Here is a 12,817-nt window from a genome sequence, read left to right as displayed (position 1 = left end):
TGCAGGGCACAGTCTTCAGTTTTGATCTGACTTCTTGGTGATAATATGGATTAATAATATGAAATAATAATACGGTGTACTTACATTGAAACTAGCAGCATATTCAGCAGGATTGAATAAAGTAACAGCCCCCAGTCGTTGGCCTTCTCCCACCCGTGTTTTAATTAATAAATATAATTTTTGTACATTTTTAATGTGTGATACAACACTGGGCATAAACCATGCCTATACAGACCTCTATTCTGCAAATGACCTACATATGACCAGGTACTGCTTCTCAAAGTGTTATTACATACAAAGTCAGTGACACACATTCTGGAGTGAGATGTCCTTGCAAAACACAGATTCTTAATGTTTGTAATTTTATTTCAGATCACAGAATCACAGAATTACAGGAGTTGGAAGGGACCTCAAGAGACCATTGAGTCCAACTCCCTGCTAAAGATGATAAACTCTTACTCACAAAACCTCTCCGCTGATAATAACCGCATCAGGACTATCACATAACACAATGTGCAAAATGAGGACATTCATGTGCATTTCAATGCACAGTTGCAATACCTATACCTAAAATCATTTTAAAATAAATGGATTTGTTTAAAAGTTGAGAAGGCTGTTTTGTCATTTAAAGCAGCCCCTAGAATACTGACACATTCTAGCCAGTGTGAAATCTTGAACTTCATCCCACGTCACTAATTAAAGGAGGATAGATAGCAAGGCTTAAAGCAGACTACCATCCCAGTGATAGGTGAAATTCTACAGGAGCAAAACGGACTTGGAAGATTGGAAGGGTAAAGGGGTCCAGGAAGCCTGGACGCTTCAAGACAGAAATCTTAAAGGCACAAGAGCAGGTAGTTCCTGAGTGCTGTAAGGCGAGCTGAAGGGGAAGAAGACTGGTGTGGTGGAACCGGGAACTTTTGTTGAGACTCAGGGAGAGAGTCTACGTCCTCTGGAAGAAGGGACAGGCTACTTGGGGAGACTACAAGGAAGTTGCTTAGATATGCAGGAAGGAAGTTAGAATGCAGAAGCCCAGCTTGAACTCAGAGTGGCCCCTGCAGTAAAAGAGAACAAGAAATCCTTTTACAAATATATTAACAGTAAGAGAAGAACCAAGGAGAATTTCCATCCTTTACTTGATGCAGCAGGGAATGCGACCACTGCAGATAGTGAAAAGGCTGAGGTTCTCAACGCCTTCTTTACATCTGCCTTTAATAGTCAAATCAGTTATCCTCAGGGCACTTTACGCTCTGAGGTGGAAGTCTGGGGTGGAATGCAGAATACACCCCCAGTGATTCAGGAAGAGACAGAGAGCTGCTCCTCCATCTGGACTGTCACAAGTCCATGGGACCAGACGGGCTCCACCCTAGGATGCTGAGGGAGCTGGCAGCAGTCATAGCCAAGCTGTACCAGGGAAAGGTATGGAGCAAATCGTCTTGGGTGAGATCACACGGCACATGCATGGCACCCAGGGGATCAGGCCCAGCCAGCACGGGTTCATGAAAGGCAGGTTATGTTCGTCCAATCTCATTCTCATTCTATGACCATGTGACCAGACTGGTAGATGAGGGAAAGGCTGTTGATGTAGTCTACCTAGACTTCAGCAAAGCCTTTGACACGGTCTCCCACAGTAGTCTCCTGCAGAAATTGGCTGCCTGTGGCCTTACAGGTATACTCTTCTCTAGGTAAAGAACTGGCTAGAGGGCCATGCCCAGCAGGTAGTAGATAATGGAGTTAAGTCCAGATGGCGTCCCATTACAAGTGGTGTCCCCCAAGGGTCGGTACTGGGGCCAATCTTGTTTAATATCTTTACGGATGACCATGAGGGGATTGAGAGTACCCTCAGTAAGTTTGCAGATGACACCAAGTTGGGACGTAGTGTCGATCTGCTTGAGGGTAGGGAGGCCCTACAGAGGGATCTGGATTGCTGGGCTTATGCAAATGGGATGAGGTTCAACAAGGCCAAGTGCTGGATCCTGCACTTTGGCCACAACAACCCCAGGCAATGCTATAGGCTTGGGGCAGAGTGGCTAGATGACTGTGAAGAGGAAAGGGACCTGGGGGTGTTGGTCGATGCTCCGCTGAACATGAGCTGACAGTGAGCCCAGGTGGCCAAGAGGGCCAATACCATCCTGGCCTGCATTAGAAATAGCATAGCTAGCAGGAGCAGGGAGGTAATCATCCCCCTGCACTCAGCTCTGGAGAGGCTGTACCTCAAGTACTGTGTTCAGTTTTGGGCCCTTCACTACAAGAAAGACATTGAGGCCCTGGAACATGTCCAGAGAAGGGCAACGAAACTGGAGAGGAGTCTGGAGCACAGGGCTTATGAAGAGTGGCTGAGGGAGCTGGGATTGTTCAGCCTGGAGAAGAGGAGGCTCAGGGGAGACCTCATCACACTCTACAACTTCCTGAAGGGGGGTTGGGATGAGGAAGGTGTCGGCTTCTTCCCCCACACAACAAATAGGACCCAAAAAAATGGCAACAAGTTGCACCAGGAGAGATCAAGATTAGATATAAGGAAAAACTTTTTCTCTCAAAGAATGGTCAGGCACTGGAATGGCCTGCCCAGGGGGGTGGTGGAGTCACCGTCCCCAGCGGTGTTCAAGAGGCATCTGGATGAGGTGCTACGAGATATGATTTACTAGCTCATGGGTAGTTATGGAGATAGGAGGACAGTTGGACTAGATGACCTTGTAGGTCCCTTCCAACCTTGTGATTCTATGATTCTATGATTCATACCCTAAGGAACACAAATACATGGTCATAGATTAACCGAACACTGGCAAGGGAAAAAAAATCCCCATCTGTCTGATTTTATTAATGCATCTAATCCTCAGAGCCAACATTTTCTGGCTTCCTCATCTGCTGCAGATTAGAACAGCTTCCGTTAGGTTCTGGGACAATTTATGCCACCTGAAAACACCTAATATTCAAAACTATCACAAAGCAGTTGGTTGCAATGTTCTCAGTAACAAATCTGATGGAAAAGGTTTCATAATTTAAATACACAGCTGTTAGAAAGTCACAAACTTTGGTGGTGTATTGAACAACAGATTACTAAGTCCTATCATGTTCTTCTACCCAATATTTACTCTCAAATCTGTCATGAAAGAGAAAAGGTATATAATTCCACTGTCAAATCCGAATTGTGTAACTAAGCTTCAGAAATGCTTCACTGTTTGACAAACCAGCTGGTGACATAACTGTTCTGACAGCAGATACAATTAATTGCATTCTACTGCAGTATGCACTGCACAAGGAAGATACTCAAAAAAAGTGCAGTTCATGGAATTATTTGAACAGGCAATGTTTACCAAATTAAATAGTATTTTAAGACCCAAAGAACTCAGACTGGCAAATCTAGGATTTCCACTGTGGAAAAGGCTGTTTTGCTGTTTCTGGTAATTTATCTGAGAAAGAGAGTGCCTCATTGAAAATAACTGCTAAGCAGAGAAGACAGCCATTAGAAGTATGAAGAGGGCAAATATTTCTCTCCAACTCGTTTCGCAAACATTTTAGTACCTATTTTTGTCAACCTTCATAAGCCAAACTTGAAACACCTGACACTAGGTGCAGACAGTCTAGCATATTCACACCTCTATCATTCCAGAAGTCTTCTAGGTTCATTAGGAACAGACATTACATATAATAAAATCTTGATAATTTATTATCATCACAATGTAGGTAGATAAAAGATAGCTTTTTTGCGTATTCCACATGGGCAGGCATGAGAAAACTCATGTCTGTTTCCCAGTCTGTACTGACTATCTAAGCCATCTCCCTTTGATACAGCTTGCTTTTTTGTAAACCCAGGTTGAGAGTCTGGCCTCACTACTGTACAAAACTTAGAATAAACTTCAAGAAAATACTGTTTAAAGCCAAAGAGGTAAACAGGATGTAACATGACACATTTTCACATGTTGCAGGCTGTTCTGATTTACTAAGCCAACACCTTTCTTTACTGAGAGGTGATTTTCCAGAATAGGAGAAACTACACCTCACCAGTCTGAGCTTCAGTAGACTATCTGGTTTAGTATTATATAAGAAGCTATTTATTAAGTTGGATAAAGCATAATTTAGTAAAGGAGCTCTAAAACAGCCAAGAAGCTAACTAAACAAACAAATGATAGAAAATTTTTCATTTTTAAGGGAACCATCCTCCTGAAAGTGGAACAAATGTCACTTTACAGATTTTAATTGCACAAATGCAAAAACAGGTATCAGTATAAAACTATAAGGTACAAAAGAAGATAGACACGCCTTACAGGAAGAATACTACATGGAGGACAGGGTCAATAGAAATGAAGTATAAATGGGTAAGGACACCCCTGTCCTTGGTTTTGACAGATTTTATAAAACATATTCCACATGCAGAAAATATTCTAGAAACATATGTAGCTAATACCAATACATACATTGAAAAGAGTAGGAAAAAATAAACACTGGAAAGGGCTTTGCAATACTCCCAGCTCATAACAGAACCCGCATAGGCAGCTCATCAAGAGCCAATAGGCAGTACTGGTCCTTTTTTTTTTTAATTAAAAAGTTTTATAGAAGTAAACTTACAATTCCAATACAATAAAATATTAAGTACCCAAATGTGATTCATTTTAACTTTGAAGGTATAAATACTGAAAATATTTTTAAAAAAGCATTTTTTATGAAAGTGTGATAATGTGGTTAAAACATAGTGTGTACATTCATGAAGACTACACCCATAGAAATACTTCATATTCACTTTTACGCTGTATATATATTTAATTTTATAAAAAAGGAAAGCAGGAGTTCAAGAAGGTTAATCAAAGCAAATTAAGTTATATCTAAACTGCAGTAAAATATTCTAGTGTTAACCAGAAAGACTGTTGAAGAGCAAACACCTCAAAAGATAGGTTATGCATAAAGTTGATTACAGCATTAATCTCTGTTCACCTTTAGCACTATTTCCAGAAATGTTACCTCTGAGGAGTTGTTACAGAGATTAGTTGGAAAGGTCTGGGCCAGTAATCCTCATCATGCGTTCCTTTAAATAATTATTAACAGAAATACAGAAGTCTCTTAGTTCAAGTAGTCCACTTTCAATAAATTACTATGCCTCCAACAGATCTGCTTTGAAACAGTGTCACCAGGATCACAATGACCCACATAGAAGCCTTTTTAAGCACAATACGATCTGATAGCTTGGCATTAATTATAACATAGACAACTGACTTAATAATTCTTACATTTACTTTTGTGTTTCATGTTTTCATTCAACCAATTTAGCTATAAATACAAACGTGAACTACTACAGTTCAAAGGAGAAAACTGTTTGGACAGCTTAAATAGGCCTAGCTGTAATCATCCCTATTGTAAAAGAACAAAGCTTTGACTTTCCTTTGGGAAAGGCAATGCCATGCTGAATTTGCTTAAATTTACTAACTCGTTGAGGAAAGCAAACCAGTCCTGACAGAAAACAGAAATCACTCTTTCACTCTTGGCAATCATTGCTCAAGGACTGGCAAAATAATAGCAATCAAAAAAAAAGCAACGAGTTATGTCATTATATACAGGAAATATATTAGAATTTAGTAGTGAACAGCTGCTGTTAATGGTGTAATTTATGGTACCTATTATAGATTCAGATTTGCTATGTTTTGGAATCTGTGGATGATCATACTATGAAAGACATCTCACTTAGATATAACTTTTGTTAAAAGACAGACTTCTTACTATAGCTTTATAGCTCACGCATTTCACAGCCAAATCTGAGGATACACCAATTTTCCTTAAAGCTCAGATTCTTCTTCATATCTCATTTATATACGGAAATAAGAAAGGGAGTTATTTGAAAAACTCTAAGTTGAATACCAAATTCCAAGTATCTTCATCTGAATTTTTTCTTTTCCTAAAAAGAAGAGTTATCTGCCTGCAAAACTAAGGCAATAAACAACAAACATAGCAATAACAACAAATATAGCATCATCACACTTCACAAGTCATCTCCAAAACAACACTTAGAAGTAATTTAATTATTTTATTCTTTCAATAACTTTTTTTTTTTTTAAGCTGGTTGTTCCAAGGGAAGGATTTTTCTCTGAGTTCTAAGAAATAACGCAAATTTAGAGGCTTGGCTCAGTGAATAATGTGCTAGATAGCATCACAACTGTTTAAATTTAAAATTTAAATTTAAAAGAAAAGTTTCTTTTGAGGCAGAGTGACCTTACAGCCTCATATTTAAGTGTTTTTCAGGAAACATTTCTAATACTTTTTAATTTAACATTTTATGCAGAAAAATGTAAGAAAACAATTCTCCCAAGCTTTTCTAATTTCATCATCCAAGCACCATGCTAATCTCCCAGCATGAAATACTACTGCTTTTATAACCTCTGTTATACAGGCAGTGAGCTAACTGATGTCTTCAGTTACACCTGTACACTGGTTTAAACAGGGGCAATCAATTAGCATTTAAGACATTTAGATTAATAAGGCACCTTTATTTTATTGGTCCTTCATTCTCTTGTCTCTATAAAGTTGTTAGGAGGAAAATAAATTAAGCCAAAATTTCAGCCCAAATCTGCAGTAGCACAGCCCCAGGCACCGTTTTGGAAAGGAACAGAGATAATTGGGACCCCACACATATACACCAGCAAATCTTGATTTAAAGCTGTTGCATTAGGCTCTGGTCCAATTTCTTTATAAAACCAGAGAACTGATTCAGGTCTCAATTGACAAATTACACTGTGGATGCAAAGACTGTGTGTTAGATGAAATCAAACCATTTTCCACAGACAGGTCCCACAGAAGGAACACGTTTCAAATGTGAGAACTTGTTTCCCAATGTTTCAAATGACCCAGTTTAAGAATACAGAAAACTGCCATTAACAATGACTATTAACATTGTTGGCTCACTCACACGTACAATAACACACTTAACTATTCTGATGCTATTGCCTCATTCAGACCTCCAAAAGACCTAGAAACCCAGCTCACGACATCTATGAGACAAGCACCTTGCCAGCAACACCTCAAGATGCATGAGTCCTCCACATCTTCCACTCAGACTCTATGATACTGGCAGGTCTTAGAGCTACCTCAAGGCTGAGGAATACACACAAAACCTGGTGCGTGCATGAGGAGCCAGCTGCCTCTTGGCAAGGGAAACTCCGAAGCTCGTAACAAGTGGGGATGCCAGCAACCCAGTGGAAGATTCCACTGCAAGCAGGGAAGCAGCATCAATGAAAAACGTCCCTCTGGACGGACTAGTGTAACGGTTACAGGAGATTACCATATGTTAGCGTTTGTTACTTTAATACAGTAAACACCATAATAATGAAGAACTAAGGCTATCAACAGCATGAAATTGGAGAATAAGGCAGAAATTCAATAAGCAGATAGGTTAATACTTATACACAAGTATAACACATACTTAAAAGGAACTGAAATTTTCTCCATGCATTAATTCATGATCCTACACTCTAGAATTTTAACACTTTTTAGTTAGTGGTATTTCAAGATAAACTATCAATAATTCACTGTCACCATTAATTTCTCAAACTCCTTTTCTGAAATCCACTGACTGAAGTTTGCAGTAATAAAAAATTATAAAGATCTTCTATAAATAATAAATGTTGGCACTTTCTTTTTTTTCCTCCTCTCATCTGTTTTATTAGGAACACTCATACTTCATCAATACTTGGAAACATAAAAGAGTAGTCTATATATATATATATATATATATTTTACAGTCTATAGTGCCATAGAAAAGCCTAAAAAAATTATATGAGCGAAACAGTGTCAAAAAGCTATTTCTTCTGCAGCTAGAATTAGGTGATTTGTATTTGAAAATGCATTAGAAGCAAAAAAAATTCATTTTTAAAACATTTCAAAGCATTTTTGAACTACAAACAATAGGAGAAAAAAACCAAAATGCTACAACTCAGACAGCTTCGGAAAGAGAATAGTACACTAGTAGTATACTATGTCTATTGCCAAGTACTTCAACAAATGTGACACTTTTTTTTAATTTCCATTTATGTGGTACTGCTATTTATGGATACGAGCACTATATCAAAGCACTTCACAACAATATATTATCTTCCCAATTAAAGGCACCAAGACTGTTACGTTTTTTTTGTTTGTTTGTTTTAAGAAAATCTTTTTCTTTCTGGTGGGTTGAGCTTGTCTGGCTGCCAGCCAGGTGCCCACCCAGCCACTCTTTCACTCCCTGTTCTCAACAGGATAGGAAGAGGAAATAAGATGAAAATCTTGTGGGTCAGGTGAGGACAGGGAGATCACTCTCCAATTGCTGTCATGAGTAAAACAGACTCAACTTACTGCCAATACAAAATACAGTAGTACACTGAGAAATAAAAACAAATCTAAAATCTGTTCCCTCAGACCTCCACCCTTTCAGCCCAGGCTAAACTTCACACTTCCATTTGTAACTCCTTCATCTCCTCCCCACAGGCAGCACAGGTAAGAGGGAATGGGGGCATAACTCTCTGTCTCTGCTGCTCCGCCTCTGCCCCGGTCCACCATGGGCTTCTCCTGGGCTGCACAGAGATTCTGCTCTGCATCTGGGGCACCTCCTGCCCTCCTCCTGCCCCAACCTTGGGGCCTGCATGGTTGCTTCTCTCTTCCCTCCCCCCACCACTACTCTGCCTAACAACTGTCAGGCAGCATTTTCTTCCCTTTCTTAAACCCATCTCCCTGAAGCACCCAGCCGTGGCAGCTGGGATCAGCTGTGCCCTGTGCTGAGGCCCTTGCAGTGGCTGACACAGGGTAGCCCCTGGCCTCTTCTCACAGAGTCCACCACAGAAGCCCCTGGCTGACAGCACCTTGCCATGTAAACACAGTACAGTTTTGCAAACAGACAACAGAATATGCCATTGGGAGCATGACGATACAGTTGAACAATGAAGTGATCATGGGGGAAAGGCTGTGTTTAGAGGTTTCATAACATTCAGCTCTAGCACCAGAAACTTCACATGTACCATTTCCTTCCCCAGTATAATTAACCACAGAGGGGGGGGGGGGAGAAAAATCAGTGATTTCCTTTGTATAAAATAAAAGGGCATTATAATTGGTCTGTTTTTTCCCCACACACAATCAAAATTAGGAGCTTGTTATAGCAGCAACACTGTGCTGGAGAGCTCTAGCAGTCATAGGAAGGGTGTCTACATTATAGTAACATTATAAAAAAAAGCACGATACTAGTAATTTAATGGAATTAAAAATGGGATTAATTATATACTCCAAACCAGTTTTTAGCAGAGAACTGTCTTCCAAAGAGACCGTTGTAGGTAGGGTTTTGCAACAGTTTATCAATACCTGTAAAAAAAACATAAAATGACACTAGTAAAATGTGTAGACCTCACAAAACCAAGTAAAGAGACAAATGTTGAGGCATAACGTATCTGCAAACAACCCAAGCGACTTGGTAACACAGGTGCTACTGAAAGCACACAAGAAAAAAGGGCAGATCATCTATAACAAGAAAATGATGTGAATTTTAAAAAGTAAGGTTTGTGTCCTGGAAGGCTGCAGCTCTGAATGGGACTTGGGCATCAGTGTGGATGAATTTAGTAAGGGAGGAATAAAACAGACATATGAACAGAAAAGTATCCAGGTAGGATGTTGGTAATACTTTAATATTACTGAAGAAACATATCTAGCTCTTGCAATCATACTTCAAGATGTGGTGGAAAACGGAAACCTTGTCATTTGGAGGTGACAAAAAAAAAAAAAAAGCAAAATATTCACTGTGTTGAAAAGTGACTGAAGTAGTCATTTCATAGAATCACAGAATCATAGAAGCATAGAATGGCCTGGGTTGAGGACCTCAAAGATCATCGAGTTTCAACCCTCCTGCTGAGTGCAAGGTCACCAACCACTAGACCAGGCTGCCCAGAGCCATGTCCAGCCTGGCCTTGAACGCCTCCAGGGATGGGGCATCCACAACCTCCCTGGGCAACCAGTTCCAGTGCGCCACCACTCTCTGTGTGAAAAACTTCCTCCTAACATCTAACCTAAACTTCCCCCGTCTCAGTTTAAAACCATTCCCCCTTGTTCTATCACTATCTACCCTCACAAACAATCGATCCCCCTCCTGTTTATATGCTCCCTTCAAGTATTGGAAGGCCACAATGAGGTCTCCCCGGAGCCTTCTCTTCTCCAAACTAAACAAGCCCAGTTCCCTCAACTCTTTCAATACCTTTCAGAAAAATGGCTAATACTGTTGCTCAGAATTCCAAAGCCATTTAGGTAAAGTCAGTGAATAAACAGAATATGAAAACCCAAGGTTATCTTCAGGGTTAGATCTCCTTAACTTTCTACCAAACTGAACAGTAAGCAAGCAGGGTCAGAAGGAACGTAAGATGCCTCTCAGTACTCCATTCAGTGGAAACAGTCTCATAGACCTGATTTTCCTCTGACTTCAAATATAAATGATAGCTGTATATATGTTACAAATTGCCATTAAAAAAGGGAGCACGCACACAAGATGTCAACAGTAATGGCTACAAATTAAGTCTCTGAATACCTGAAAGTATAACTGTTTCCTAGTCATAAAATCAGTTGCACATCCCTTCTCTGTCACATGTCTGTATATCCCTAGATTAACTTTCCCAGCTTCTCCTCTAACCCGGCAAAAACTTCCAATGACAAGAATTGGTTAAACTATTTGTGCAATTTAAATGCTAGTTATTTAGTTAGCACCTCCAAGTATCAACACAAGGAATACATCTGAAAGATGGCTGTTTCAAAAGACAGAAGAAGGTCAAATAAGCAAAAGAGATCTATGCAAATTTACATTAAACAAAATCTTACATTAAACAAAAATTAACAAAGAAGATATCAAAAAAATTGGAGGTGATATGATGATCCTTAATTTGAAGGCTTAAATTCTCCTAAAAACTGAGCAGAAATTACTGGGGAGGGAGTACTGCTTATATTTTAATTACCACTGACTAATGAAGACAGCATTGCCAACAGCATATCATCCTAAAACGAAGTCTCTCCTGCACCAGCAGAGGATAATTGGCTGGCTATAAATACAAGTACATACATTCCCCAGCCTGGATATTTCACATGTCTTTCCAGTTTCCTCAGACCACTGCCACCTGCATTTCTCTGCCTAACCAGTTGCCAGCAGCAGTAACAATAAACCTCACAAACTCTTGTCCAGCTCATGGACATCAAGACTACACCGAGTTGCAAAACTTAGTTCCTTTGAGAGCACTTCCCAGAGTAAGATACCCCCCCATGGATTTCATGTTCCATGCATACCAAGATAGATGACTTTCACCACCCACCACTTCACCTACTTCTCTCCACTTCCCTTGCATATAAGGTGCTCCTCCTTTACAGTCATTCACATTCCTGCACTCCTCTTTTTTTCTGTGCACTCTTCCACTCTTCTTTTCTTGTATTTGCTCATGGAAGCAGAAGGCCACAATGATAGGAAAAAATTGAGTAGAACTGGCAGAGGGAAGGGGAAAAATACACACAGCGTGCTCTGCCAAACACATCATTAGCCAAAGCAGAACTCAGCTATTCTGTTTCTTCTGGATTAAGCCCCATTTCATACACACGACCACAGACAACCTATATCACTACTCACTTCTAGTTCCTCTCTTCCTAGAAGGAGAAAGTGGCTCTGTTGAGGCTTAGACTCTCCATGGCTCTGAACAGCAACACCAAGGACCCAGAGGGACAATATGATGAAAGTGAGGGAACAAATTATTTATCAGAAGGGGAAGGAAGGATGCAGTCATAAAGCCAAGGACTTATTTGGTGGAGGAGTTAACTTCTTGCTTCTGTCCAGAATAGATGAAAAAGTACTAGTGGCTAGGAAAAGCTCTGCTTCCTCTAGATCTAAGCACTGGCCCATATGGTGCCTCAGCAAATCTTGTGATGCATTTATTTTCTCACTGCATTAAAAAGCAGAAGAACCTACAGAAATTTCTGTGGTTATACTAAATTTTACAGCAAACATATTCTAAACATTGTGTTTTATGTCAGAGCTATACTACGTAATTTCATACCAAGATGATGGATGATTACTCAGTAAATACACTAGGCCACTTCAGCCCCTCTCTCCTACTTGGAAAATAATGAATGAAGAGTATTATTGACAAACTACACCCCTTTAGCAATCTTCAGGATTTGTTCTCAGAAAAGCCATTTTGTTTATAGCAAGAAAGCAGTGCTGTACTGAAATGTCGGTGGATAAAAAAGTTACTGTACTATCAAATGAGCAGGAACAATGCAAAAAGGGCTGGCAAAATGACTTTTATATTCAATTGTTATTGCTATGTTGGTAGGTATCCTGAGGCTCTGGGTTTTATTATATGAAAGGTAAAAGAATTGAACCAACATGACAGCAGCCCCAAAAAACACAATAATTTCATTTCAGACATAAAAGAATATCCTAATGAGTTTTGTCTGAAAGAAGATAAACACCATTTTTTTTAAGCACTTAGCTTTCTTGGGGTTCTTTTTTAGAAAAGTTGTTCTGTCAGATCCAACTCTAACTTTATGGATGTATATAAGCCAGAAAAGGTGAGATGAAGGGTGGGTAGATTTACATAATGATTGCTCTGAAGTTGACGTTGCACTTAAATTAGCATTTAGAGCAGAAAAAAAGCCTTCTCCTTCACAGTGATGGGTGTTTGGGGGTTTGTTTTATTGTTGTTGTTCTGTTTTTGTTTTTTTTTTTTTTCAGATTGACACAATCTGTCAGGAAAGAAAAAGGGGAAGGAGGAAAAAGGGGAAGGAGGAAAAAGGGGAAGGAGGAAAAAGGGGAAGGAGGAAAAAGGGGAAGGAGGAAAAAGGGGAAGGA

At 39.7% G+C, this 12,817-nt stretch overlaps 1 protein-coding gene across 9 annotated transcripts in view; it reads right to left on the bottom strand.

Annotated features, from left to right (window-relative positions):
* The window catches only part of EPB41L4A (erythrocyte membrane protein band 4.1 like 4A), a 133,023-nt gene that overhangs the window by 96,902 nt on the left and 23,304 nt on the right, over positions 1 to 12,817 (bottom strand). Inside the window, exon 1 of one of the 9 annotated variants that reach the window (XM_021379636.1) lies at positions 4,954 to 4,965. The exons of the other annotated variants lie outside the window; for them this stretch is intronic. The gene's annotated coding sequence lies outside the window, so the exon portion shown is untranslated. Of the gene's footprint in view, positions 1 to 4,953; positions 4,966 to 12,817 lie in introns of those variants that run through there. 9 annotated transcript variants of the gene reach the window in all.

Source organism: Numida meleagris, chromosome Z, assembly GCF_002078875.1.
Source record: "Numida meleagris isolate 19003 breed g44 Domestic line chromosome Z, NumMel1.0, whole genome shotgun sequence".
Lineage (NCBI taxonomy): Eukaryota > Metazoa > Chordata > Aves > Galliformes > Numididae > Numida > Numida meleagris.
The sequence above is the reverse complement of the archived record's forward strand: the minus strand, read 5'-3'. Positions and strand labels throughout refer to the sequence as shown.